This window comes from Ostrea edulis, chromosome 1 (genome assembly GCF_947568905.1).
Source record: "Ostrea edulis chromosome 1, xbOstEdul1.1, whole genome shotgun sequence".
Lineage (NCBI taxonomy): Eukaryota > Metazoa > Mollusca > Bivalvia > Ostreida > Ostreidae > Ostrea > Ostrea edulis.
Window position 1 is genome coordinate 89,835,436 of NC_079164.1, and position 26,486 is coordinate 89,861,921.

Sequence of the window (26,486 nt, forward strand, 5' to 3'; positions counted from 1 at the left end):
GCAGGGGAGCAGAGGAATACACACACACACACACACACACACACACACACACACACACACACACACACACATATATATATATATATATATGCCTCGTGTCTATTCTCATTGAAATAAAGGAAGGGTTAGATAATTCTATCGTATTACGTTTGTACGCATTCCATCTGTAAATAGACTGAATAAAATATTGGCGGCGTATCAGATAGCTTTTGTTCAACATGCACAGATCGGACAATAAGACTGGAACACAGTTTGCTATTCGCAATTCAATAGTGACGTGTATTCTAAAATGCAGTTCGCAATTCAAATTCATATATGCATAAAAAAGAAATACAGATTGAAAGATTGAGATTGGTGTCTAGAACGCTAGCACATTCTTAATTTCAATTTCAGAGTACTTGTGGGCGGAATCAGAGTGGTGGTAATTTTCTGAATGACAGATCACTAGATGTGCATATATTCTTTTTCCAGTTTTGTTGAGAAAGTAAATGTCTATGATGTCAAAAATTCTAGTCTTCACTTTATCGTGAGGAGTGGTTATGTAAAGTGTTGAAAAGTCATACGTTTTAAAGTTGTTGATTTGAGAAAAGGTCTTTCGAATTTTGTAGAATCCACATTTGATATACACCACTTCTGGAATATCTTATGGCACAATACGTTTGAAGTTTTTCATTCACAGCTATTAATATGTTCGTGGGGAGCAATATATCTTTCTTAGAAAGGGTTTTGTGAAGTTTAGGAATCCAGTATATGCACGATAACTCATATTCATTATCTCCCTCATGCATAGCTCTTATCCTTAGACGAATTTGACTCCACTTTTTTTGGCACGCTGTTTTTGGCTATAATAGCTCGAAAACTTCATTGTTATTTCGGATTTCAAACATTTCGGTTGAGCATCACTGAAGAGACATTATTTGTCGAAATGCACATCTGGTGCATTAAAATTGGTACCGTATAAGTTTTACATTCATCCATCCCATTGACTGGGATATTAAATGTGTCGAAAACTGAAGCATGATTTTGAAGAATGTCATCTTTTGAAAGGGCAGTTGGAGTATAAGCACGATTACCGAATGTGAAATTAATGTCAAGTTCATTTAAAATACAGTTGTGATAATGTGCCTTACAATGTTATTACAAGCTTTGCAGCTAGAACCAAAACATATTCCTCATGTAATCTAATTCTTTGATCACTTCTAGTTTACTAAACACAGAAGGATAGATGGTACATATTTTTGTTTTCATGTGTCTAAGGATTTTAATATTCCTCTTATATTTTTATCCATTCTGACAAAGTATGAAGGTCTTCTTATTCATATTTAGCCCATCGTCTGGCATAAAAAAAACTTCGACTTTAACCTCAAAATTCCAAACCTTTTGAAAATTGGAATCGATAGATACAGATTTTCAATTTGATAATTTTAAGCAGTAACTATATGAAAGGTGAAGATAACGAACAGTGATTAATCTCATAACTCCTATAACCAATACAAAATAGATAGTTTGGCAAACACGAACCCATGGATACACTAGAGGGGGGATCAGGTGCCTAGGAGGAGTAAGCATCCCCTGTCGACCGGCCACATCCGCCGTGAGCCCTATATATTTGGATCTATGAAATACACATATATAACATTCTGCATAGTGGTACTCAAAAACTGAGAAGCTAACTGTCTTACAATTCCCTTAACACCAACTTAGTTGTTGATAGTTTGCCTCAGTTTAAAAATTGTTTACACGAAGCAAATACTTTCCTGTATCGATTCTTTTGAGACACGAAGATCATATGAAGTTAATGATGGAACGTTGCTACTTAAATATGATGGTGACGATGGAGAAGCTCGAGTCATTCAAATTGTCATCAAGTGAAGTTGTTAGGGCGCCGTTAACGCCAATGTTTAGTAATAGGAATCAGATGTGGAAACGTCTTTGTTGTTTTTTTTATTTCACTAGAATATAGAATAAATGTTAATATATCTGATGTCGAGTTGATTGATTAATTGATGTTTACCGCCACACTCAACAATTTTTCAGCTATCTGGTGGCGCCCAGTTTTTATTGATGGAAGAGAGAACCCAAATACAAGGTACCTGGGAAGAAACCACTAACCTTCCGCAAATAAATTAGGAAACTTTCTTTCTTACCGGCACAAACGGCCATGTCAAGTTGAAAGCCACAACAAGCGAGGAAACCATTAACTAAATATTTACCTAATATGAATACAAAACAGGTCAATTATAAAGGACAAATATGTGCCTATCTAGATTCCAACAAATTGTTGAAAGACCTGATCTTCAAAGACTACATAGATATTTTTATTTCGAAGATTTACAGTGGTATGACAAAGGATGAAATAATCACATTGGTAAACGCTAGTATTTAACTACTATACCGAAACGAAATTCGAATTAGTTTCTTTTCAAAGAAAATATAATATGAGAATACTGATACTGTAATATATCAGGTTTAAAATTTATGTACATTTGTAATTCTATAAAAAGAGAAAACAATAAAGCAATGCGTCTTTTTGTAACATAATTGTATTAGATACGTGTATATGAAATTGCTCCGAGAACTGTAAAGTAATTTGGAAATAATTTAGGTGATACACTTACAAACATGACTATTTTGACAAAACTCTTCAGTGCTTTGCATGTAATAATACTTGTTTACTAAGAGGTCAAATCGTTTTCATATCTATAGATTGTATAGCCTTCAAAATATGATAAAGATGGTAAAGGGTGGTAACTCTGTCTGGTATGAAAGACTTTTGCCGAGGAGAAGTCGTAATACTTCTGAGGATTGCCAGTTTCCTGTACCTCTGCTTTTCGTTCTTGAGACGATTTTGAAGATCGTCTGAAAAATAAGGCATATATTTAAGAGTAATTCAAATTACTATACATATCAGCATATGGATTCAAAAGATAGACCCGAAACATTGAACATATACTTTATATATATTTCATGTATTTATAGTATTTAAGAAAAACTGCTCGTATATATTGAATTCATCGCATGCATGATGATGCCGATCTTTACTGTTTGGTGTGATACAGAAAAGGGTAATACGTTTTATTACTTTTATCAAATTGTTAAGTTACCTGCAAATGTACACTCCCAAAACGACGCCACTGACAACAGTAAAAACACAACCAATTACAAAATATTTGAGGTTTATATTCAGAAATCCATCAACCTGCTGAGTGTTCTTATGCAGTGGGGATATTGTAGTATTCGTTTCTGTTACTGTTCTCTTCGTATCGATCGGGGTTCTCAATAGTGATCTTGTAGTGCTGATTACCGATGAGGTGGAAGATGTTGATGTAGAGCTTTCTGTCGCAATATATGTGGTAGTAGGCTTCGTAGCAGTATTTTCAGAAATTTTGTAATAGGTTGTACTGAAGCTATCAGTCAGTGTTGTAGTTGCAGATGACTCAGTCATGGAATTATCTGTTGGGGTGAACAGTGTGGTAGAATAAAAAACACTACTTTCTGAAATTGTGGCATCCGCTATATTTTCCTCTGTCGTTCTTTTCGGTGTAATTGTGGTGGAAGTAACGGTGATAATATCCCTCATCGTCGATGTCGTAGTGGGGTCTACGGTTGTACGTTTTGCTGTGTTGGACATTGTTGAGGTTTCTTCTAATGTTGAAATAGTCGATACGCCCGTACTATTCGTGATTGGCTCTTCTGTTTTCAAAGTGCTTGACGTAACGTCCAAGACAGAGCTGACACCAGTCAAAACGCAGGAATAGTTGCCTAAGTCGATTAAAGCACCACTTGCACATTTATCATTACCCCCTTCGTCCATCTCATAGCTCGTATAACACGAAATATTACCATTATAACCTTCCAGTTTGTCTGTTGTACTCCAAACACCTCCACAAATGGTAGGTAGGTCTTCACATGATTCAACTGTGTAAAGAAATAAGGAGATACAGAACTTTTTAAAAAAAATTATCAGCCCCAACAAGGTAGATATACTCAAATATTAAAAAAGTTAGATATATGTCTGTACGACAAATGAAAGAAAACACCATCAGAGCAAATCAATAAAAAGTCTTTATAACAAAATTGTGACGTCATCAACACCTAAACCTTCAGCAAAAATATGAAGAAGTTATGAAATTGACCATTTGGTCTCTGGTTTCATACCTGGGAAAAGTTTTTTCACATCGACCATCAAATATCAAATATATTCCATGTATGTAACATGATATGCATGATTAATCATTGAGTTTGGTTGCTCCTGTATTCTATGTATTTTCTATTCTGAAAGTTTGACAAAACGCTGGACTATTGACCTATCTAAGATACCATAGTCGATGTCTTAAATATTCAGTAATAATGATGAAGCTAAAATAGTTTTCTGCTTATATTAAGGTATTCTTTCCTTTCTGCTAGAGAACGATTCCGCTAAATGACCGAAATCGGTCCCTCGATCATTTGTGTATAAAACAGTTTTTTCATCCCCCCTTATTATCTCCTTCAAACATTATTCGTTCTTCATGAATTCATTATAAATTTTCATTCCATACACCGTCATTAAGCTTTTATCTATTCAAAGACTTTCCAATGAAAGGTGAAGATAACGAACAGTCATCAATCTCATAACTCCTACAAGCTATATAAAATAGAAAGTTGGGCAAACACGGACCCCTGGACATACCAGAGGTGGAATCAGGTGTCTAGGAAGAGTAAGCATCCCTTGTCAACCGGTCACATCTGCCGTGAGCCCTATATCTTGATCAGGTAAACGTAATAAATAACTTCAAAAATAACTCGTAAATTGAGCATTAAATGAAAATCTAAATCTGCCAAAATATCAATGGGGAAAGCCCGAAAAAAACCCTAAGGATTTCTGAAAATTATTTATTTCTAAGTCTTACACGCTAATATATTCATACTGATCTCAAGCTTGATAAACGTTCCGCCATGTCACTCAAATAATGCAATGACTTGCGAATCTGTAGCGACAAAGTCGAGATGTCGTACTGAAATAAACGTTTCTAATCATAACATACTTCGAGCTTGTAACTAAGATATGACAGCGATCTGATTGAAAAGGGGTGAAATGGGGGTATATTTATTAAATTTGTGGTGCGGACTCTACATGAGTTAAAACTTCTTGACGGGATGCAAAACTCCAAACAATAAATTCCATGTCAATTTCTTAGCGGAGTAGATTTTTTTTAATTGCTGTTGTTCGAATTGATGAAATACTGAATCGCCATTACATACTTTTACAATATTCTCTTACTCTCGTGAGAAGCTCTAATAGAAGTATTGAAGATGACATTAAACTGCTGAGTTTCGGCTGCCAGTTCCGCTGATCCTGTAACAGTATAATCGAACACGCATTCTTCGTCACCTCCACACATTTCCTCAATTTCCGGGGGAACATTTGCCGGGAGGAGAAATTCCGGACGAAAGGGAAAATGTTGATAATCAGCATAGGATTTTCCAGATTCGTACGTAAACAGGGAAACATCCGCTGTGATTCGCCCTACGAAAAGAATCTAGATATAAAACACATTTTGCCTTTGAATACGAGCATAATATGGAATTGATAAGGAAATAGTTACAAGGCAATCCAAATTTGTCGTAGATTTCTTCTGCAGATGAGTTTGATTGTAAAATTTCCTCTATATGTGATCTTAGATCGTTGTTCGGGTCTTCATCAAAATCACCCAAAAGTCCTCGTAAACTTCCTGTTAAAATCGATGTTTACTATTCACTTTTGATATTAAACCTGTGTTAAATAGCAATCTTGTTTTAACGAAAATTGGTGCTAATTCTACATCTTTGGTATATTGTGTATTTTTTAAATATAAAAATGAATTCGAAAAAGAAAACTTACAATAGATAATAGGATGAATAAGTGAATATTCCCGTAAAACATATTTAAAACCTCACCGTTAATGTGTTATTTCCAACCACAGGAATTATGTTGAGCATATGTGAACTCGCCATAGCTCTGAAAGCAATGCCCATGACGTAGAAGGATATGACAAACTCCCGTTTAGTTGTATCAGTGTTTGAGGAACCTGTATGACTGACACACCTACAACAGATACTGACACGCCTACAACATATACTGACACGCCTACAACATATACTGACACACCTACAACATATACTGACACACCTACAACATATACTGACACGCCTACAACAGATACTGACACACCTACAACAGATACTGACACACCTACAACATCTACTGACACACCTACAACATATACTGACACACCTACAACATACACTGACACACCTACAACAGATACTGACACACCTACAACATATACCACAGGATGAATAAATTGTACCTCGACCTCATAGAAAGTGCATTATGAAAAGGTGAATATAGCAAACATTCAACAATTTCATAAATCCTATAAAGAATAAAAAATCAAGAACTGGGAAAACGTGGACTTCTGGACAAGCCAGGTGTGGGGTCAGGTACATAGGAAGTGTAAGCTTCTCGTGCTGGTTGGTTACACCCCCTGTGAGCCCTCTGTATTGACCAGGAGTAATTCATCATCAAAATCAGTTATGAAATAATGAACAGATAATGTATGAAACACATCACTCCTAGGCACCTGATCCCACCTCTGGTGTGTCCAGGGGTGCGTGTTTGCCCAACTATCTATTTTGTATTGATTTTAGGAGTTACGAGATTGATCACTGTTCGTTATCTTCACCTTTCATCAGACAACAACCAACCTAACGACAGATGGTATTTACAAATAAGATCATTATAATGACCACATAATTTGTGACATCGTGATTTTAAAGGAGACTGTTAAAAGCCTTGTAATATTAACATATTTTTCAGTAGCCTGTCTAGGTTAGAATTCGATTATACGCAGAACATGCTATTCCTTATCGAATCGTTTAGGAGATATAAACACCATAAGCAGGTGGGAAATGGAATTATGGGAAGGTAACGATGAAAAAATTGAAGTCATTCCGTTCATCATAAAGTTCTTTTGACGTGTACATTCAGTAAAACATCCAAACATGAAACATATGTAGAAGAGTCCATGATGTCTTTCATTTCGTGTTTATACTAAATCCACATTGTATATGAATGAAAATGAATATTGTTAATAGACAAGACTTTCTGACTACATGCCATCATTGATTGATTAATCGTTTGAGGTTTAACTCCATTCCAAATTGGCAATATTTCAGCCATTTTACGAAGTGAGTTAAATAAAATATGGTCAGTTTTCCTGACAACTCCCAGTAAGCCTACTCTATTCCGAAAACCAGCGAAACGATATTTTGCGTGCCAAGGGGACTGTGAACCTTTACACGGGACATCCTGTGACATACATGTACATCCGACGGGTGATTTTTCCATAACAATTGCTTTATACCAAAATGGCTTGGAATTCAGCAGAAGTCAATTATTGTACCTTCTGTAGTTAGAATATACTAGTAATGCTGGCTTAAAGTACCTAGCATTTACAATGGATGCTTACTCCTCCTAGACACTTGATCCTACCCAGGTGTGTCCAGGGGTCCGTGTTTGCCCAACTATCTATTTTGTATTGCTTATAGGAGTTATGAGATTGATCACTGTTCGTTATCTTCACCTTTTACTGATTATTAATATCCATGTTGGGTATTGATTGCAAGTGAGATAAGAGGTCAGAATATAGGAGAATGTTTGTCATTAGAAATGTTTTAATATTCAGAAGCAAGTTGATAAGCCTATGCTTCAGCGGTATTTTTCAATATTTAGAGTAACTTCCGCTCAAATGAATGACAGATTCTAGGCGTCTTCTTAAGCCTCTGATCAAACGTTAAATTTGATGTTGTGGTAGATCCTGTCACTCCTGATGCAGTGTCTGTGTCAGTTCATCTAATGTTTCAATTGGTGAAGTCCTTTGACGCACTCGGCGAGCAATGATGTCTCAAATGTGCTCAATAGGGTTCAATTCTTGACTTCGGGCTGGTCATGGTAGTGTTGCAACGGAATCTCTAGGCACAAAATCACAGGACGATGTTGTGTGGCATTATCCTCCATAAACTCTAGCCTTTGCTGAAGATGGTGATTGTCAAAATGAGACACAATACTATTCGTTTGGTGCATTAAGGTTGTCCCTAACTGGAACAAGATTCATCTTGCAATCGTTGCATTTTTAGCATTGTCCGCCCGAATAGATGTTTAACGGGGTCTTCCAGATCTTGCACGATCTTTGATTGATTGATTTAATGTTTTCCACCCCACTCAACAATTTTTCAGTTATCTGGTGGCGCCCAGTTTTTATTGGTGGAAGACAGAACCCAGATACCTGGAAAGAGACCATCGACCTTCCGAAAGAAACCTGGGAAACTTTCTCACTTACCGGCGTGAGCGGAATTCGAACCCGAGCCGACAGATGTGAGAGACCGTGTGATTTTTGAGCGCGATGCTCTAACCACTCGGCCACGGAGGCCCCTGCACGATCTTTGAAGTCATTTGTTAACTGGTACCTTTTGACGATTCTAAATATGGTTCAATGGTGATGACCAATTAATCTGTCTCAATGACATACTTGCTTCCCTCTTTTCAATATTCTGTCATATTGTGACCGGTCGACATGGGATGCTTACTCCTCCTAGGCACCTGATCCCACCTCTGGTGTATCCAGGGGTCCATGTTTGCTCAACTATCTGTTTTGCATTGCTTATAGGAGTTATGATATTGATCACTGTTCGTTATCTTCACCTTTCATTTGAGACTTGCAAAGGTTCAACAATTTTGATGTGCCAGAAACGTAAACCTAATTTGTGAAACCGTAAAGGTTACATAAAGCGCTAAAGCACTGTGTAGAAAATTATGTTGGAAGTGAGTCGTCGCACAGGCAATTCTCGGCCAACAGAGTAGACAATTGAAAACAGGTAAAAAGTAAACAAAATTGCATACTGAATTAAATATTAGTACTATTTTTAAAACATAAAAGAGTAACTTTAGTGTTGGAATACTTTTTTCATCTGTATATGTATTGAACTTACCTTGAAATTGATAAGCATTTGACTCATGAAAGTCAATCATATCTCCATTGACTAATACATCTGCAATTCTGATCGAGTTTAGACGAACTTCTACGATGGCGGAAGGGTTTGAAGTTTGGGATACAAAGGATGTGCACACACTGGCCCTCACCAAATCACCTTTACAGTTGAACATTTTCAAGTGTCATTATGCATTATACTCAATAATATGTTTCCCCAAGAACTATTGATTGTTTGTATCTCCGTTATATAAGCGTTCTAAACTTACCAGTGTCCTTTCGGTACTGTTCAAACCGAATTTGGCTTTGGAAAGATTCGTCTGCGGTTTTCATGAGCACAAAGTCTCCAACCCCATTAAAGGTATATCTAAAACCATCTAAAGTGGTAATATGTGGTTCTCCACTGACTCTGGCTACAAAACAGTGATATAACATGTATATTCCGGATGATTTGGCCTGTAGAAATACCAAAAAAACCAACAAAATCACTGACCACTTTGATTGGATATTCTAAAAAAAACCCACCAACTTGCTGGGAAACAGTTTTATTTGTCTTAGTTTCACAGTATGATAGGTGTAAGATTTACTACACATATCTAATGGCTAATGAAGATGCTTTTTTTCAATTGTTTGTATAATATGCATTTATACAATAAAATGTGTTCAAATCATCATCAATCACCCCTAGGTAATCGATCCCACCTCTGGTGTGCCCTGGAGTCCATGTTAGTCCTACTCTTATTTTGTATTCTTTATAGGAGTTATGAGATTGATCACTTATTCGTTATCTTCACTTTTCATCCACACAATTAAAGATTTCTGTGATACAAACTAATTTTTTTCGACATGTGGGATTTACAGTCAGTAAGTGTTGAATTCCTTGCGATAGATAATGATAAATTTGCGGAAAGAAGTCGTCTATTACGTGAATTCAGACATATTTGAGTCGAGCTTCGGTCAAAGCGTAAACTGTCACAGGTTTCGACATTTACACATTTTCAAAGAGGTGGATGTAGGCTGTGCCTGTCCACTTCTTTAAAGAGAATATAATAGTCTAATGTATAGATAGATCCGGTCCAGCTTTGACGCCATGATACATGTACAACAGAAGCAGTGGCGGATATAAATCACAAGTTCAAGGTTGACTGTAGCATACACGCAAACGATGATGAAATCAATCTTCCCACTTATACTATGGCAAATATATTTACTATTGTATATGTTTTATATATCAAAAGATCGTTATCAATTTAATTAATTCTAGGCTTGTGAATAAATTTCGGTGTGTCATTACACCGAAAACGTGGGGTGGTTGGGTGTTCATAGATATGGATATATTTTTTAAATTATTGTGTTAAATCAAAATACGTCATTTCTACATGAAGATTAATAGATTTAGGATAATCATGGATTTGCTATGAAACAGAGATTTTTGATGATTTTATCTATCGTGCAATTTTAGTACAATTCAGATTTTCCTAATTTTCTTTTAAATTGAATTCTTACTTCCGTTGGTATATACTACATGTATATCAGGCATGCATATCTAGGGAAGGGAGGGTCCATACCCACCACTCCTGAACAAGATACCTCCGTCAACATTTTATAATATATGGCACCACACCAAGGGGATTTACATGCATGTACTGTTAACAACATTATAATATGCTTCTGTAGTCATACTAGAGATTTTAAATACAATTAGTTTTGAAATTGTCCCCCTCCCCTTTATCATTCAATCACAGTTCCATATGAATTAAAATGTGGATTGCTTTTACTGTAAATTCCCAACTATACGCGAAGAATTTATTATCGCGTAATTTCGCAAGGACCAATCGCAAAATAAAATTATTTGCTTTTATTTTCATAATTGCTAAAATATATGTAAAGATTGTTGATCAACAGAGCACTCGTGAATTTATATTCTCGCGATTTGACGTGTACGAGTGATTTCATGATATTAAGTACTCGCGTAAAATAAGGAATCTATAGTGTTTCTCGCACCAAGTTCTATAAAAAAATATTCAATCTGGGATCATGTGTGCCTGTTTGGTACACTATAATTAATATTTGTATAGAAATACATGTATGGTGAATAGAAAAAGCATTGAACATGCTTACCAGGATTGGGAGGAACGTAGTTTACACACAAACTGGATTTTCTATTGGTGAAATATCTAGGACAGAGACATGTATCAGTTTCACTCCTTGTAGGCTGAGAATATCGGCAACAGTGGAGAAATGGAAGAACATCGAAGTAGAAATTTGTGAGGTAGGGTTGGATGCTATCTCCACCTTGGTAGTGATACCTCTGAAGGGTCCCAGCATCTTTCACTCTTGAGATGACATGTCCTGCCGCATTGTAACAACATATACTGTCTGTTCCTTGGGGTCTGCAATAGTCAAACAGTGAGTTTGTTTTCCATGTTTGTATCTTTTGCAGTATTCCTTTGTTATGTACACATGCCAATGGAATATTTTAAATGGGGGTGTCAACAATCATAAACGGTATTCAAAGCATGCTTATCGGTCAAATATACATGTATATGTCAACGGTGTAACAAGAATATACCAATACCCTAGAAAGGAAAGCTAGATCAGTATTTTACAGAAATAGATTCATAGAAACAAAATTAAGCATCGAAATTTCTACATGTTCCACTTCCACCAATCATCCTTCCCTACGAGCTTCACAAGATTTGATAATGTGACTACCTTACTTCATATCCCTGGTGTTTGTAAAATGGTTATTCTTAAGGTGGTTCACCACACCCGGAAATAGTTTCTCAAATCAGTACGAATTGATTTAATCATAAAAGATATGATGATATATAATAAGTATATAAGCCAAACAGGCAGAAAATATGCAGATTTGGATAAAAACATGATTTTCAAAAAAATTATTCCCAACACCTATAAACAAAAGACTCTTGCAGATTTGAACTTGAGATCTGTGGTTCACCAGCCCAATTCTTTAACCACTGAGATCTGCGGTTCACCAGCCCAATGCTTTAACTACTGAGAACTGCGGTTCACCAGCCCAATGCTTTAACCACTGAGATCTGCGGTTCACCAGCCCAATGCTTTAACCACTGAGCTACGATGATAGACAAACAAACCGATCGATACAAATAATTTCACAAAACATTTAAATCACCATCTTGTGACGTAGTGTCATAAAGAGTATAAGCTTTGGTGTAGTTAGCTACCTTAATTGATTTACAGATGTAATATAAAATTTGCATCTATATTGGTATTCAAAGCGTCCCTTACCCTAAATTTACCAGTCGAACACAGTGATACGCTTCTCCTCTGTACAAGCAGTTACCCTTTCGGGAGAACGGTGACATTCGGTCGAACATGTTGCAATCTGGATCTGGCTGAAAACGTACAATGTCCAATAGCGCCTGCTCCAAAGTACACGGACAAGGCTGAACTTCTGCTGGAAGGGGCGGCAACTGTGTCTCACTATTCAGCCATGTCTCACAGAATCCGATTGCTCGATGTGATGGTAACGCTAATGGAAATATGTCGGACCATAAACCCCTTTCGGCCCTAGGAGATCAACGTTGAAACATGTTTAGGATATAAAAACATCCTTCATGAAAATATATTATCAAACGTTATGCATTATTTACATGTATACACCTCTGAAAAGATTTACAAGGGCTGGTCCCAAAATTTTCATATTTTTTTTTAAACCGACAAATTCATTGCTAATACTTTGCCAAATGTACTGCAATGCAATGCTCGTTAGCTGAACTGTGTGTACATTTTATTCCGATTGTTAGATACAGGTTTAATCTGATGCAGATATTGCATGTGCATGCTGTAAAAAATAAAGAATGGATTCTAATCAAAAAACAAATTAAATTATGTCTTAACAAAGATAACGAATGACTTTTGCGAGATTCTTCAATAGTGTAAATCCTACTATATAGATCAGCAAGTTTTATCAAATTTGTTTTTTCAAAATAGAAACCACAAATATACTTATGATGACGATGAGTACCACTAATTCATTATGGAGATTGAACAGTCCGATTGAATGGACAACCATTTCTAACCACAGTGCTCAATAAATATCTACATGGCATTAAATATTATGCGTAAATATCTAATTTGCAAATACAACCTGTCATAAGGTCGAGTGTTATTTTTCATACCAATTGTTAGGTCATTCTTACTGATTTTGCATACCCTGATTTTGATTTCGGATTACTCTGTTTGTCTGATCAAGATATAGGAGTCAAGGCGGATATGTCAACAAGGGGAGTTTACTCCTTCTAGGCGTTTCCAGGAGTCCGTATTTGCCATGCTCATAATTGTGTGTTTAAGAGATTGACATCATCCTCACTTTTCATGTAAACGCTTGGGAAAACATTACTTTCTCAATGTTGTACTTACTGGCCACTTTTTCTACTTGGAGATGTTACTCGTATGGCTAAGGCAAAGTCGCTTGTCTGCAGAAAAATCCCTGCTGATCCGGACGAACGCGGAATTCCGCGACGGATAATCTGACTGTTCCAACAGTATCGTTGTCCTGCAGTTCTGCAGCATCCGGGTCCCACGAGATGTACTGTTGTCCTGTGAACCACGCATGGGAGTTATGTCTGTAGACTCGATGCTTACTGTCAGCAGGGTTTACTGATATATCAAGATTAAATCAATATAACTCTTATGTCTACCTACCTTAAAAGTTATATGATCGTAAAACAATCTACAAAAACTAATAGATACATGTATACGATAAGGGTTTAATCTGTCTACCTAAATAGTGTTTTTGTTTCAAAATCAATTCTATGTTATGTAACCCTTTTACTCAAAAAAATTAGGGTAACCCTTTTACTCAAAATAATTATGATGTCATAAACATGACGTTTCCTATCTATTTTTGGTATTTTTACATTTAAAAAAAGGAACGCAATTTTTCAACCTTTAACAGTAATTACGGGAAAATGGAGAAAAAGAAAATGACACTTCCTTCAGAAACCTTAGTCTTTAAACTTTTGAGAAAAGCAAACATCACAAAGGAGCAAAAAATGTTAGTTTTGACAGGAATGAACTATGAAAATAAAGCCACATGTGAAGAAGCAAAGAAATTATTAAGAAAGTTCATGGGTGAAGGTGCGCGTACACAGTGCGACAACAAGAGCATAAAACTAGAACCCGCATTTTTAGCAGAAAACGAAGACGCGCCACTGGCTGCAGGTTATGTACGAAGAAGTGGCAACTACGGAAATAAGAGAAATTGCTGCTTTAACTATGGTAAGGGTAGTGGCAGAGGTTCATCACAGCGTGACACCAAAATTCGCAACTCTCAAGGTGCAGATGGAAAAATTTTCGCTTGCAAATCTTGTGGATCCTTTTGACATCTCGTAACCAAGTGTCCAGACAGTAAGGAAAATCTATCTAAAGTAGGCCTATATGTAACAGCGACTAAATGGGGAGGTCCTTCGGATGAGACCGTACAAACCGAGGTCCCGTGTCACAGCAGGTGTGGCACGATAAAGATCCCTCCCTGCTCAATGGTCATAAGCGCCGAGCATAGGCCTAAATTCTGCAGCCCTTCACCAGCAGTGGTGACGTTTCCATATGAATAAAATATTCTCGAGAGGGACGTAAAACCATATTCAATCAATCTTAAAAGCCTGCGTTTATTTAAACCCGAATTAGAAATAACAGAAATCATAAAGACTTTGTATACTTACAAACCGTGTAGAGTCCTCGAAATGTTTTTGTAACACCCTGGTTTTCAATTTCAGCTAATACCAAAATATCGCCGGTGTAACTGAACATAGGTGTTACACAAACAATGCTGGATTCTGATTTTCTTTCGCAAGAGTACATTTGCGACCCTGAAAATTTGAGCTTTACAGTTGCATTGGCTTCACGAGTACCAAATACTGGCCTCCTAACATTGGACCATATCGTGGAGTAACGGTCAGGTCTCCTGTAAACGAATAAAATACAGAAGTTGATATGCAATCACATTACAACATCATATTATGTTTAACAACTAGCATACTTTTAGCGGTACAACGTCCGTCCATGATGTCGCTTCCGTCTACTCGGAACGCAAATTTTCCTGGTATGTTAACATTGGACATTTTTGTAACATTAAAGATTTCAGGAGTTCGTGATGCATTTAGTATGTAAAATAAGATACCATCTCCAGCATTAAATCCGACCTTTAAAACATTGAAAACCAGTGGGTTCAGCAATACTATAGCAGCAGCATGCAATTCTAACAATCTATAATCATCAATATTAGATTGACTTTTGAATAATCCGAATAACCACAAACGTACGATTGTTTTATTTGACTAGTATGCTTAGTTATTGTAAAATACCTGAGCTGGATTTCGTCCTGCACTTGTTGGCCATTGTATGTCTTTGAAATTATATATAGTGAATGAGTATTGTCCATTGGATATCAAAATGACTTGAAACGTATTCCTCTAAAAAAGAACATTATTATTGAAGTTAAGATCTCGTTTATATGCAAAATACCATATAAATACCCGACAAAGTGACGGATCTATAAATTTGACGCAATTCAGAGAGATATAAAGCCCAGAAATGACCCGACGACATGACAAATGACACATTAATTGTCAAAATGTTTTGAAAAACCCGACTACATCAAACTTCGTCATAAAACACGTCCAATAGGTCGGACATACTAATTGTAAAGTGATATCCAATTTTCCCAATCTAATTAGAGGATGACATCAATCGACGAAGATTAGCGGCCACATAGGCAATCCGCATATAAAACACTCTGACCCCAAAGAATCGTTGTATCTTGCAACAAGAGTACCGCAAACGGTACAACATCGGCTCGTCGGACAGGGAAATTCAACCTGGAAGCATATTGTGCACTCTGAAGTAAGACAATCTAGCGAAATTCTTAGGCACTTGGAGGTGTAAAAACATCTTTTTCTTCAAATGAACGGCATTGGAGAGGAACGCAACCGTACAGATATTGAAAGTAAAGTATATGTGAACGATTCATCGCGTCAGGCCGTTTGCATGAGAAACGCCCACAATAACCCAAACCCGAATTTGCCTTAAAAAAGAGTGTCCTACCCTTCCTTTTTTATACATGCACATACTATATATTAACACTAACTTCCAATGCCCGTGTGTATACATGTATGTAATAAAAAACTCCGGAAATCTGTTTGAACTACTTATAGCCCTAAAGTAGGTCAAGGATGGACCAATCCAGCTAAAATGCAAACTCACTCTTACAATTCTTGAGGGAGATATTGTGACCAAATTTCAAAGTTGTACATGCATCCATTACGGAAAAAAGTCCGGAAAACAAGACTCCGGACGGACAGCCAGCCAGCGCCATCACAAAATACGTCCCGTCTAATGACGGGCGAATAAAAAGTATCTAAAGCGAGACCGTGTGAAATATCGGAAGAAATCCCTGGTCAAGGAATCCCTAAAAAATACTAAAGAAACATTTTCCGTCTGGTGAAACAGTTGCAGGCTTATTGATTTTTAGCATATCATTTTCTCTGCCAATGTCCATCCATTGTAACTACATAAACAGATAAAAACTAGAGAACTTAACAATAACGATACGATCATACGAAGAATACGGCTGAAATCAACATTAGTCATGGAGATTAGCCACTAGGAAAAAAAATAACTTCGGTCTGTGCCTCAGACTCCCTTTGCCGTTTTCCTCTGCAAGCAAATCCAATTTGGTCTGATGCAGAAAACGCAAGGTGAAGTTATTTATGCACAAGATGAATCCTGACGGCATGAACAATCTCAAAGTCTTCACCATGCAGATTAGATAGTGAAATATGTAGAGCAGATTGATAACAGGAGAGAGAGAGAGAAAAAAAGAGGGGAAGATCCCATAGACAACAGACTGAAGTCACCAGAAGTTTGAGGAGTGAGTAAAATGGACACGTCATATATCTGTCGTCAAACTTAAGGAACATTAAATATACCAGAGGGCGCTTCAATTCACATTCTTGCATGATTGTATCAGTGCACGTGACATGACTTGATTTTAAATAGCTGGAAAAATAATAATTTAATGCTTAATTATCAAAATACTAAATCCATATGAAATGCTTCATTTTGTGAACCAAATTAGCATTTGTATTTATTTTACCAGGAAGTGTCCCTTGATACAATTTTGATAGGCATTCAATGTATAACGAAAGGAGATTGGACAGTTTTGAACGATTTAAATCAAAATAAATGTTAAATAATGATGAAAGTAAAGGAAATGAAATTCACAGTCTGGTAAATGATTAGAAGCCGAGTTTTTTTTCCACCCTTGGAAAAAATAAGATAAATTCAATTTTCTAAAAATATGTGTGGTAAATAATTTTATTTCATATTTTCATAAAGAGAAAGTTTGTATAACTTTTTACCAAGGGATTTGTATGAAAGGTGAAGATAACGAACAGTGATCAATCTCATAACTCCTATAAGTAATACAAAATAGATAGTTGGGCAAACACGAACCCCTGGACACACCAGAGGTGAGATCAGGTGACTAGGAGGAGTAAGCATCCCCTGTCGACCGGTCACATCCGCCGTGAGTCCTATATCCTGATCAGGTAAACGGAGTTATCTGTAGTCAAAATCAGTGTGCCAAGAACGGCCTAACAATCGGTACGAAACAGGTCAGATAGCTAGGTTGTATTGACGAACTAAATCGATATAACGACCATAGAATTTGCGAAATGCTGACTTTATCGAGACTGTTGAAACCCCTTTACCATTAACTTGTTTGTCAATATGATTTCTTTTTAAAATATCTAAATAAAACATGCTCCTCCCATATACATGTACTTCAATGTACATGTAAAAAATTCTACGTGAAATAAATCGGGTAGTAATCAAAAGTTTGTAAATTTCTATTGTTTATTAATAAATTCTACAAAAATGATCCCATGGTTACAAAAAAATCCCACAATCCATTTATTAGATAAGAAATATAATCGTTATAACCGAAAAAGTAGGAATTTGTGTGACACAAGTCCATTTCTTGTATATATCTATGTTAAACTACAAACCTCTACACCTGTATCAAGAAAATGAGTTACCAAATAAAATACACACAAGGTCAAACAAGTCAATAGTTTTTTCAGGAACCGCTGCATCCGTTGAAAAGGTGCCGCATGGACTTTTTTCTAATTCTTAGTTGTTTATTTAGGTATATGAGGCAACTCTTGTGTTATACATTTTTAATTAAAACTTTCAGAAGGTTTTAATAGATTTGTAAGTATATTTTTGATCAAATAATTATTGAATTCACACTCATTCATGTGCAAGTGTTTAAGAATGATAGTATACACTTAATAGTAAGTAATGTGAAGCTATTTTTCATGGAAATAAAAATTACATAGCATTTTCTTTATAAACACATGTACATGAGGAAGAAAAGATAACTCATACTGCACAACATAAAAAGAAAAGACAACTCATGCTACAGCCAAGTGAAATAATATCTGCCTGCCTCCTCAAGAGTTGTAAGTTTTTGCCTTAGAAACTATTATTAATTTTTCATGGCCTAGAAAGCAAATAAACCTTTATAAGCAGTCAAAAATGAAATAAAACTGATAAAAAAGCCAAAAGGATATTAATGAATAAGAGTTAATGCATTCGTCTACAAAACTAAAACTTTATCTGATGTCCTAACGAAAAGTTTGAATTTACATGTACCTAGTGACAGTACATAAACATTTATATATTTATTTTTGTATTTCCCGCCACTCGGTACTTAACACTGTGAACATGTATATATATTATTACCTGCAAACATGGAGAACAACCGAAAGAGGACACACGATTCCAAGTGGCCACGAATAACCACGATGCTTTGAATCTGTAAAACTGTGGAAAATACGTCATGACCTCCTCGCTGGCCCTGTTCAGTAGGTCATCGTCTGTTGTCTCCCTGTACCAAACTGTTCCTCCATTCCTTGTGTCCACATCGGCCCAAAACGGAGCGATCATCCTTGTGTTATTTGCAATAGGAAAAGGGTTCGGTGTGAATGTCGATATTCTTTGTAGGAATGAAATTACTCCGTTTGTGTTGACCTGAACAAAAAGAATAAAATTGCTGAGATATGCACAGGAATTGCTTTGTTATCTTCACCTTTGTTAAATCGCTGAATTATAATGTATACTGATTGCTCGATTTATGATTATTTCCTCCATTTTTGTTGGGCGTTTTTTTTTTCAGAGATGGCTGGATGGGTTTTCTGAAACTACATAAGAAAGTTAATTTTACCATGAAAGTGTATGTTTTGTTGGGGGGTGGGCATTGGCGGCGGGCTGACGGCTCGGCTGTATGGCTTCGGCTTCTCCATCGTCAACTTCCCATGTTTATGTAGCAATGTTCCATTGTCGCCTGCATATGGCGTTTGTGTCTCTCGGCTGGTTCGGTGCACGGGGGCTTGTTCTGCGTGTGGTCGGTTGTTGGGTCGAGGCAGCCTGCTGGTAGGCAAATTCATGGTACAGGGGTTTCAACAGTCTCGAATGAAGTCAGCATTTCGCAAATTCTATGGTCGTTATAGCGATCTAGTTCGTCAATACAACCTATCATTGGGTCACATGCTGTCTGACATGTTTCATACCATTCTTGGCACACTGATGTTTACTACGGATAAATCCGTTTGCCTGATCGGGATGTGGGGCTCAAGGCGGGTGTTGCCGGTCGACAGGGGATGCTTACTTCCCTTAGGCACCTGATCCCATCTCTGGTGTGTCCGGGGGTCCGTGTTTGCCCAACTATCTATTTTGTATTGCTTATAGGAGTTATGAGATTGATCAGTGTTCGTTATCTTCACCTTTCATAAAAAAAAACCCAGGAGTTATTTAAAATTGTTAAATAATATCTCTTGCGTGTTTATTGCTCTATTCTTAGGAATTTAGATGCTTATTTCTTTCATGTTCAGTTAATCTTCACCAATTGAATTATCCCAGTCAAGATCGTATTAATCTTTCATCAGAAATCGGACGGAAGTTGTTTGTCCATCACTTCAACGTGGATCTCCGTCACTTCCGGTCCAGATAAAGTGTTGAAAATACGAGATGTTAGATAGTCATTTTCTCAGAATTGAAAAATGATACACACTCGAAACTTGCAGTTTGTCAAAATTGGGATTGAGTTGTCATAGAAAATGGAAGACCTTACTAGTAGCTTTGCAATAAGTTATATGATTACGGACATACATGTTTTTATACGGCCGTCTTAGGACGGGACGTATTATGTTATGGCCTTCATGTCCGTCCGTCTGTTAGCTTTTTCGTGTCCGGCTCATAACTTAAATACTATGAGGCCTAGAATAATCAAACTTTGTCAGATGATGCATCTTGGGTAGAAGGTGTGTCGCACATTAAAACCAGGTCGCTGTGACTTTTAATTAAGAAGATATGACAAATCTGGCAAAACCCTGTCCGACTCATAACTTGAAAACTATGAAACCTAGAATCACCAAACTTGGTCAAATAATGCATCTTAGGTAGAAGGTGTGTCACACCCTACTTTAGGGCCACTGTGACATTTAATTAAGGTGATTTTTTTTTTAAAGTGTATGTTTTAATGGGTACAATCCCTTCTGATCTAATGGTTTTTAGTAACCTTATTAAAAAATGTTACATCAAGAAAATACATATTTTTAACGATATACTGTACAGTTTTTTAAGCCTTTATAATGTTTCTTTTGTTTCTAACAGTAACAAGAGAAATTCCACTTGTCCCATGGGGGTAGCATGCAAAGGGCATTTTGATAAGATTAATTAATGGGTTTAGTGTAAGAAGACTGTCTTAATCACTTCTGGTAGAGCATCTCTGATCAAGCAGGTGTTATCTATATCTCTAGGGAATTGGGCAGAAGGAATCTAAGCCTCTTAATTAGTAGTGATCTGTCTTGGTGGCTAGCCTTTATTTTCAAAATGAAGTTATCAAAATTAATTTGACATTGTACAATATAATTTTTTAATTTGTTTTTTCTTAGCAACCAACATGCAGAGTGTCATTTCTGAGTAAGATGAACAGATGGTTGCAATATGTATATAGGCATATTTTAATGATAAGTAATTTGATGTTTTATTAAGATATGGCAATAAAAAGATATACAATGAGCAAAGCTGCAGATTTGGCATTTGTTTAAATCCAAAACTACCAGTTGAAAAAATATAAAAATGCACTATTTGTTTTCATTAAAAATCTACAGCAGAGAGAAGTACATATAGCATTATGAATGGAAAAATCATTTTAGATCTTTTTACTATTAAAGTTTGACATGATTTTCTTTCATCCACTCTTCTCTGTTTTGTGATAATTAAATAATGATTGACGGGCGTATCATGTGCTGTGGCGATGCACTTTATTGTTTTGGTAATGATAGCGAATCCCGTGGGGATCCGGGTTAGAATAGGTCCTCAGTACCCCTTGCTTGTCGTAAGAGGCGACTAAATGGGGTGGTCCTTCGGATGAGACCGCCAAAACCGAGGTCCCGTGTCACAGCAGGTGTGGCACGATAAAGATCCCTCCCTGCTCAATGGTCATTAATGCCGAGCATAGGCCTAAATTTTGCAGCCCTTCACCGGCAGTGATGACGTCTCCATATGAGTGAAATATTCTCGAGAAGGACGTAAAACAATATTCAAACAAACAAACAAACGATAGCGAAAATATATAACAACTCTAGATTCCACTTATCGTTTTAATAATAGCTGATTTTGGCGTTTCTTCTGGCATGTGATTAAAACACCATGGAAGTGTAAGAAAATCACTTACAATCTAAAATGAATATTTCATTTGGAAGTTGGAAGTTACGAGGCATGCGACTTTTATATTTCAGTTGTCTTTAATACTCTTCAGCGTGTGTATAGTGATTATAGAACATATTATATTGATTTAGACACAGTTATCCGTCTGTATGATCGTCCCTCTTTAACCGTCATTCGGTCACGATAGTCTAGTTACTCGTATCAAGACATAGAGCCCACGTCGGGTGTGATCGGTCGACAGGATATGATTACTCCTCCTAGGCACCTGATCCCACCTCTGGTGGGTCCGTGTTTGCCCAACTCTTTATTTTTTATACCATAGAGAAGTTATGAGATTGATCAATATCCGTTATCTTCACCTTTCATATGGCGCAGTTCATTTTGCAACCCAAAGGCTCGGGTTCGATCCTGGTGTGGCTAGATTTTTCCTTCGCCAAGCTCACGGAAATGGAATTGAAAGTAACGGGTATTTTAGATATGACATTTAAAACAGAGTCTCCGTGTCATGATAGGCGTTGAGACGTTAACAAACCCTCAATGCTATAGTCCTGAGCGCCATGCATGGGTTAAAATTTGTGGCACTTCATCTACAGCTAGTGACATCCCTACATCAGTGAAACATTCTCTAATTGGACGTAAACCAATATATAAATAAAACAAACGTTAACCTTTCGTAATGATAGGCTGAATGGAAATGATATGCTGTGGAAACTAAAATCTGCGCTTTCCTTAGAGTTCCATCAAACGCAAGTATATCACGAAACATAACCCAAAGGTGAATCAAGACTGACTGACCCAAGACATTAATCACATGTCAATTGAATTCTAAAATAACGTATTGTCTACTTTGTTTAGGATGACATAAAGGTTTGGTATATTACTGCCCGAGAATGGCCGTGATCTTCATTCAGATTCTGTCATCAAGGCATATGTTGTAGCGTATTGTTTGTTTTGTTTATTTGCTTTACACTCATTGAGACCTCTTCACTACTATCGAGGCGTCACCAACTATATCGGATCGAGGGAAGTAGCAGTGAGGGTTACTTATTGTGCCTACGCCTGTCGCTACATGTACATGCGACCTCGGTTTTGAAGGTTTCGTCCAAACAACCTGCAACCCTCACGTAAGAAATAAATTTTAAGTTTTGAAAATACATGATGGTATGAACTGCGACACTTTACGCCTACATTCTTCATGAAGCGCGTTAGGCCTTCATTAAAAGAATGCCCGAGTTAAGCGTTGCAGTTCATACCCTCATGCATTTTCAAAATTGATATTTATTTTTTTATATTTATGTTCAACTTTCATTTCTGTCGGAATTCCTAATCGTAAATCAAGATTCATACGCGCATTCATGATTGTTCCCAACTGCAGTGCATTCATGAGGAAATGGCTATCATTATTGTAATTTGTCTTTGTAAAGATATCAAAGACAAAACCATTGCATTGATTAAATATTGTTTAACGTCCCTCTCGAGAATATTTCACTCATATGAAGACGTCACCACTGCCGGTGAAGGGCTGCAAAATTTAGGTATATGCTCGGCGCTTATGGCCATTGAGCATGGGGGATCTTTATCGTGCCACACCTGCTGTGACACGGGACCTCGGTTTTTGCGGTCTCGTCCGAAGGACCGCGCCCCATTTAGTCGCCTCTTACGACAAGTAAGGGGGTACTGAGGATCTATTCTTACCCGGATCCCCACGGGACAAAACGATGGAAAAGTAAAAATGTCTTAATGCAGAGCGTTTGGCGAAGGAGCAATCACTTCTGATGTTTACTAGGTCTTAGGTTTGACGCGGTCATGGCAAGAACAAGATCTAACCCACGACCTGTCGGTCACGACGCGAACGCTCTACCACGGAGTTAGCTGCAGAACTGTAGCTCTCTGAAAAAATATTTTGACATAACAGAGAGCTACAGAGCCACCTCTTATAAAAATCACTTCTGATGTTTACTACGTCTTAGGTTTGACGCAAGAACAAGCTCTAACCCACGACCTGTCGGTCACGACGCGAACGCTCTACCACGGAGTTAGCCGCAGAACTGTAGCTCTCTGAAAAAATATTTTGACATAACAGAGAGCTACAGAGCCACCCCTTATAAAAACCTTCGATTTACGGCGCACAAAAAGCTGCGCACCGGCTACCTAACATGGCTACGTCAACAAACGAAATCATTTGAAGCTTGGGAGTTTTCAGGTCGTATGGGGCTTTAATGAATATTTGAAGGTATGTTTAGACACAAGTATAGTAGGAAAATATGTTAAGAATTTTTTGATATTAAATTTATGAGACAGCAACTCAAGAATACAACGGTATAAGGCCTCAACCGTGCGCAGCTTTTTGTGCGCCGTAAATCGAAGGTTTTTATAAGGGGTGGCTCTGTAGCTCTCTGTTATGTCAAAATATTTTTTCAGAGAGCTACAGTTCTGCAGCTACCACGGAGTCACCGAGACCGATCGAAGTGTAGTGAGAAATTTAAAGTGTTGTGGGGTCGTAACTTTACAACTGCTTGAAATAACTTGTTAGTATGATCTTAACATAACCCCGAGATATTCTATCTTCAGTGAGATTCACATCGCATACACAGCGTAGTATGGGACGTAGGTACATTAAATTGATACTTACAATTAGTGTGGAGTGTTGGTGATTAAAGAACGGGAATAAAATGGAGATAACAATATCTGAAGTGCTCCCATCGTCATTTTTGTCCATAGCAGTGTCTCCATTCTCCCTTCCAAACGGAAATAATTCACTCATCGTTATACAGAGACTGATCGGAATGAAGACTACAAGATGTGTAATGCCTAAACCGAATTGCATACTGCACCACCACAAGCCCAAATCCCAGACTTTCTCAATTCAAGTCTCCAATCTCAAAATAAAATACTATATATATATATATATATATATATATATATATATATATATATTAATTATCCAATTCAGGGTTTATTCGTATTTAATTATTGAGGGAAAATAGTGAAAACATATGAAATAGAATATCAAATACTTTTCTAAAAGTACATGTATAATTGATCTGAAAGTTCCTTTGGTATGTACTTGCAACAGTTGACTTGATCAACTAAATGTTCTAATCGAAAGGCTATAAAACAGTAGTGTGATGTTTTCTAACTAAGCCCCCCATGGGATTTAAAGGTTTTGGAAAGTACATGTCCTTTTAACAAATGTCTCTTATTTCTGACGCTCTCCTGAAGATAGTAACTGTAGAATTTTATCAAGCACTTTCTAAAGATGAGATGTGATCCGCGGGGCGAAAGGAAGGATGGGTGTGACCCCCCCATCCCCTATTTGAGGTTTTTTGGCTTTTTGAAATATATTGTTGGTTCTCAAGAGCGTTGGTACAGGGCTATAAGTTTATGAATAGAAATTAAAAACTTTATGAGCATTTCCTGGACAACAACGTTCGTAGGACAAAACATCACAATGATATCAGTATGACAAACGGTTAATATATACGTTGATATATTCTACAGGGCTATTCCCGTAGATTGACAGGATCAAAAAAGAAATACATAGATATGAATTGTTTGGCTTGGTTTGAGCTGAAGGAATTTCGTCATTATACAATTACAAGAGATCGGACACAGGTTCTGATAACTTAGACCACCCTCTCTCTGTAACATAGTAATAACAAGAAAAGTGACGATAACGAACAGTGATCAATCTCATAACTCCTATAAGCAATACAAAATAGATAGTTGGGCAAACACGGACCCCCGGACACACCAGAGGTGGGATATAAAATACATATATTATTATGCATGGTGACTTCGAGACCTTCATTGAATATTCTTAAGAAATATCTTTCTGTATTTGAAAGTTTTTGTTTTGCTGTTTTCCACCATACTCAACCATTTTTCAGTTATTTGGTGGCGCCCATTTTTTGTTCGTGGAAGAGAGAACCCAGATACAATGTACCTGGGAAGAGACCACTGACCTTCCGAAAGTAGTGAGATGATTCCTCGGGCCTCTTCACACCGACATATTGAATGGAGCGTGTCAGCACACCGGCGTACGGAATGAGGCGTATCAGCACACCGGCGTACGGAATGGGGCGTGTCAGCAGGTGTGAGAGAGGCTCAAGATGTATAGTCTCACATACTTTCATAAACTGAAAGATATTTCTTATATCTACATTGTATTCATTGCCAGTGCTTTTTTTTAAATATATATATATATATATATATATATATATATATATATATATATATATATATATACACATGTCGTATGGTTTACATGCAGGTCAAGTGTATTAATACGCATGTTTTAAAAGTTGAAAGTTTATGGATTATTAACCTTCAGGTTCGGTTAGTAAGAAAGTTATGGGGGGAAAACACGGAATGAATGTAAAATACTATAAAGAGATATTCAGTATTATACAGTGTCATCTAGATATGATTTTATACAGTGTTAGTAGATTTTAAATCAAAAATTAAATCGACCACTTTGTTTAAGGTGGCTCACTACACCCAGAAATAGTTTCTCAAATCAGTACGAATTGATTTAATTATAAAAGATATAATGATATACAATAAGTATATATGCCTAAAAGGCAAAACAATATACAAATTTGAATAAAAACATGATTTTCAAAAATATTATTTCAACACATATGAACAAAAGACTCTGGGGGATTTGAACTCGAGATCTGCGGTTCACCA

At 36.8% G+C, this 26,486-nt stretch overlaps 1 pseudogene; it reads right to left on the reverse strand.

Annotated features, from left to right (window-relative positions):
- Positions 1-3,100: 3,100 nt before the first annotated feature.
- LOC125665853 (protein mesh-like) lies at positions 3,101-24,621 on the reverse strand (annotated as a pseudogene).
- Between the last annotated feature and the right edge of the window lie 1,865 nt (positions 24,622-26,486).